Source organism: Schistocerca serialis, unplaced genomic scaffold, assembly GCF_023864345.2.
Source record: "Schistocerca serialis cubense isolate TAMUIC-IGC-003099 unplaced genomic scaffold, iqSchSeri2.2 HiC_scaffold_1226, whole genome shotgun sequence".
NCBI classification, from domain to species: domain Eukaryota; kingdom Metazoa; phylum Arthropoda; class Insecta; order Orthoptera; family Acrididae; genus Schistocerca; species Schistocerca serialis.
In genome coordinates this window covers 187,501-192,500 of record NW_026047432.1, presented here as the reverse complement: position 1 = coordinate 192,500, position 5,000 = coordinate 187,501, and the positions used below count along the sequence as shown (strand labels likewise).

Here is a 5,000-nt window from a genome sequence, read left to right as displayed (position 1 = left end):
ATGAGTCCCGTATCGTTATTTTTCGTCACTACCTCCCCGTGCCGGGAGTGGGTAATTTGCGCGCCTGCTGCCTTCCTTGGATGTGGTAGCCGTTTCTCAGGCTCCCTCTCCGGAATCGAACCCTGATTCCCCGTTACCCGTTACAACCATGGTAGGCGCAGAACCTACCATCGACAGTTGATAAGGCAGACATTTGAAAGATGCGTCGCCGGTACGAGGACCGTGCGATCAGCCCAAAGTTATTCAGAGTCACCAAGGCAAACGGACCGGACGAGCCGACCGATTGGTTTTGATCTAATAAAAGCGTCCCTTCCATCTCTGGTCGGGACTCTGTTTGCATGTATTAGCTCTAGAATTACCACAGTTATCCAAGTAACGTGGGTACGATCTAAGGAACCATAACTGATTTAATGAGCCATTCGCGGTTTCACCTTAATGCGGCTTGTACTGAGACATGCATGGCTTAATCTTTGAGACAAGCATATGACTACTGGCAGGATCAACCAGGGAGCTGCGTCAACTAGAGCTGAGCAGCCGGCCGCCCGGGAGTGTGTCCCGGGGGCCCGCGCGAACACGCAAGCGTCCGCTCAATTATTCTGCAAACAGGAGGAGGCTGAGCTCCCCTGCACAACACACCTCGAAACCCTCTCAGGTCCCGGCGGCGCGCAGCGCCGTCCTAAGTACTTGGTCGGGTTCGAGAGAGGCGCAATCGCCCGGAGTTAGGCGAGTAGACGCTTTAGGTGCGACCACCCGTGCTCCCAACTGAGCTTGCCGCTGCCGACAGAGGCCCGGGAGCGTGCTGTCGTGGCATTGCCGGCGGGAGACAACACGCGCCACCTACGGTGACCGGCAGCTCCAACGCCAGCGCCACAGAAGGACAAAAGCCCCACTTGGGTGCCGAAGCGAACTCTCCCAGCACAGCGCACGCGCCAACACGTCCGCACAGCTGCGATACAAACCACCTGCGAGAACCGCTGGGGCGACCGAGCAGCAGACGGCGTCGCGGCGCCGAGCGCCGGGCGGCGGCGCATCCTCAGCGCACAAAGTCCTCAATCGGACCAGCACACTGCAGATGGCCACCGCGCTTCGCACCGGGCCCGCGAGGACCTACTTTGGCCGCAAGGCGCCGCGAGCAGGGGGCGCCGGCGCGCAGCTGCGCCGCCTGCCGCGTCCGTCGGCCGGCGCGCCTGCCACTGGCCGCCCCCACCAGCCGGCTGTGGCGCGTGCGCCCACGCACCGCGCTGCCAGCACGCCGGGCGGCCCCCCCTCACCGGCCGGGGACGGTCCCACCCAGCCACCGCCGCGTATCGCCTCACACCCAGATCCCCCCCCCCCCCCCCCCCCCTTTCACGTTCGTGGGCATGGTGGGTCCCCTTTCACGTTCGTGGGCATGGTGGGTCTCCCTGAAACAACCGGTTAATAGCTCGACCGATCGTCGCCAACACTGATTCACCTCTAGCGAGAACAACCGCACCACAACGGGTTACCAGTTGTTCATTTGCGTAACGTCACCAGCAAACGTACACGTCCATCGCCATTTGCAACGAGTATTGCATGCCTGTGTCAGGTGTCACAACACACTACGTCTGCCCACATAGACGCAACAACATGTGCACGCCTAGAGAACACGTGGAAGGTAGACCCCGTACGTATGCGGTGTCCATTGCGCGAACGACTGTCAGCCCGCCTCTGCAGCATGTCGCAGATGTGGAACGCGGTGCAACATGCTATCACGGTGTGTGAGAAGAGACGACTACGTCCGAATACACGCTCCACTACATCAACAGACTGCTCATGCTGATCGCCATCCAGGGCGTCCGTTCCTCCCACACGTCTGTATGGCGTACCACACTGCAATCCAGCTCTTATAGGGAGACGACACGTAGCTGCGTGCACAATATTTGGACTGTATGGTCCGCCGTTGCTAGGCGCAGTCGTCATACGGTCACATGTGCCACGATGTATCATTCAGTACATACGGACCAATGTGCAGTACAGTTTGTGGGTTTTGCGTACATCGGCGGACAGGTGACAGGCCGTACCACAACGTAGGCTGAGTACGTCGGCATGCGAAGGGCATTGAACATGCAAACTTCTCACCGACCAGCTTGCGAAGGCAGGGGGGAAGGGGGGGGGGGGGCGGCATGTACGTCCTGCTGCTATCCACACTACAGTGTATAGCAGGAGCATGTGGAAAGTCAGCAACACCTGCAAGGTGTTTAACATGACGCGATACACAGGGGACCGGGCAGTGCGAGTAGGGAACTATATTGCGAGGGTTGCGGTTAGGCAACACTACACCAATTTAACGGGTTGCATAACAATTACAGAGCAGGTTCAGCGACAACGTGCGTCAGGTTAAGGCGCAATATAGTTTAGGTTACGGCGCACTTTAGGTTAGGTTAAGGCACATTATAGGTTAGGTTAAGGCACATTATAGGTTAGGTTAAGGCACAACATGGGTTAGGTTAAGGCACAACATGGGTTAGGTTAAGGCACAACATGGGTTAGGTTAAGGCACAACATGGGTTAGGTTAAGGCACAACATGGGTTAGGTTAAGGCACAACATGGGTTACGTTAAGGCACAACATGGGTTACGTTAAGGCACAACATGGGTTACGTTAAGGCACAACATGGGTTAGGTTAAGGCACAACATGGGTTAGGTTAAGGCACAACATGGGTTAGGTTAAGGCACAACATGGGTTAGGTTAAGGCACAACATGGGTTACGTTAAGGCACAACATGGGTTACGTTAAGGCACAACATGGGTTACGTTAAGGCACAACATGGGTTACGTTAAGGCACAACATGGGTTACGTTAAGGCACAACATGGGTTACGTTAAGGCACAACATGGGTTACGTTAAGGCACAAATTAGGTTAGGTTAAGGCACAAATTAGGTTAGGTTAAGGCGCAACGTAGGTTAGGTTAAGGCACAACGTAGGTTAGGTTAAGGCACAACGTAGGTTAGGTTAAGGCACAACGTAGGTTAGGTTAAGGCACAACGTAGGTTAGGTTAAGGCACAACGTAGGTTAGGTTAAGGCACAACGTAGGTTAGGTTAAGGCACAACGTAGGTTAGGTTAAGGCACAACGTAGGTTAGGTTAAGGCACAACGTAGGTTAGGTTAAGGCACAACGTAGGTTAGGTTAAGGCACAACGTAGGTTAGGTTAAGGCACAACGTAGGTTAGGTTAAGGCACAACGTAGGTTAGGTTAAGGCACAACGTAGGTTAGGTTAAGGCACGATATAGGTTAGGTTAAGGTACGATATAGGTTAGGTTAAGGTACGATATAGGTTAGGTTAAGGTACGATATAGGTTAGGTTAAGGTACGATATACGTTAGGTTAAGGTACGATATAGGTTAGGTTAAGGTACGATATAGGTTAGGTTAAGGTACGATATACGTTAGGTTAAGGTACGATATAGGTTAGGTTAAGGTACGATATAGGTTAGGTTAAGGTACGATATAGGTTAGGTTAAGGTACGATATAGGTTAGGTTAAGGTACAATATAGCTTAGGTTCAGATACACATTGTTGTAGGGAAAGGTGTATTTGGGGGGGGGGGGGGCGGCAGGTTCGTTGATAGTGATTATCGTAATTGGATGCCTGCGGCATTATCCGATTTGTCACGTCAGGATGCACTTTTGGCTCATGACAGGCGGCGCTCCGATTCCATGGTTGTGGCAGATCTGTGTCTTTCATTCCTGCCATTGTTTGTGTGCTGTGACAGGAGGCAGTATTGTGATGTTGGGTGCACCCCTGTGTAGGACATGTGTGGGTGTTCGTGGCTTAGCTGAGCAATGTGCGGATGTCGGAAGGGTGGGATATTGTGTTTTCTGGGTGGACCTCCCGGTCTGGTAATGATAGTGTGGATTGTGTCATGTGGCGGAGAGGATGCACTGGATGTTCTTCCATGCTGGTGGTTAGATATTGTGTGTGTGCCTGTTACAGGCAGAGAGTAGTGTGTGATAAGAGAGTAGTGTGTGATAAGAGTGTCTGGCTGACGTGTGGTTCTCATTGTGTGCAGAGTCTTTCAGCATGTATAGGGACGGTTGTATATATTATCTGTATTCTGATGGCTCTGCATCTATTACTAATCAGTGCCGTGTATACGGTTACTCTGGTTCCAGTCGAAACTGTTCTATCTCTGTACATTAGTGACACTACGGCTCCACTATGTTGCCGCCCCTGTCGGCCGTTTCCCCCAGTGTATGGCTAATGATTATCAGCAGTCAGTCTATTAGTCAATACCGGTAGTGTGACGACGTCAAATGTCCGGGATGGGGGAAGCTACACCCTTCCCGTGGGTCAGGGCCTAGAAAGACTCTTCCCACGCAGGAGACTGACTGTCGTTACTCTTCCGAGACATATATGTGCCCAGCGTTTTTTGCGACTGCGAGTGCAACGCCAGGAGGCTCGGACTGTCGTTACTCTTCCGAGAAATATATTTGCCCAGCGTTTTTTGCGACTGCGAGTGCAACGCCAGGAGGCTCGGACTGTCGTTACTCTTCCGAGAAATATATGTGCCCAGCGTTTTTTGCGACTGCGAGTGCAACGCCAGGAGGCTCGGATTGTCGTTACTCTTCCGAGATATATATTTGCCCAGCGTTTTTTGCGACTGCGAGTGCAACGCCCACGGGTGCCGACATGGATGGGGCGCTTCCTAGCTGATGGCTCAGCATGAGAATCCGTACAGTGAGCAATGCGATCGCGTCTGTAGCTTGTACGTGGTACAGCTCGCAGCTCATGAATAGGGACAGCGGGAATGTCGCATATTGGAAATATCTCTTCATGAAACGCATGTTATAGGTGTGGATTGCACCTTACGAGTGCGGGAAACGTCCGCCGTTCATCCGCTGGCGATGCGAGTTTGGCGGTTGGGGTGGGGCACGAACGGGTGCAGGTGGTGTGATTGCCGGTCCACGACTTCGTGCGGCAGAGGCACTGGCGTATGGGTGCTGTGGTCGACAGAGGCTGCATGCTTTGTGGATGGCG

The 5,000-nt window shown here is 53.3% G+C and overlaps 1 non-coding gene across 1 annotated transcript in view; it reads right to left on the bottom strand.

The window, feature by feature from the left end:
• Window positions 1-510, bottom strand: part of LOC126436106 (small subunit ribosomal RNA) — a 1,909-nt gene extending 1,399 nt beyond the window's left edge. The window contains exon 1 of the ribosomal RNA XR_007580428.1: window positions 1-510. This exon is cut by the window's left edge and continues 1,399 nt beyond it. This is a non-coding gene — a ribosomal RNA (small subunit ribosomal RNA).
• Between the last annotated feature and the right edge of the window lie 4,490 nt (window positions 511-5,000).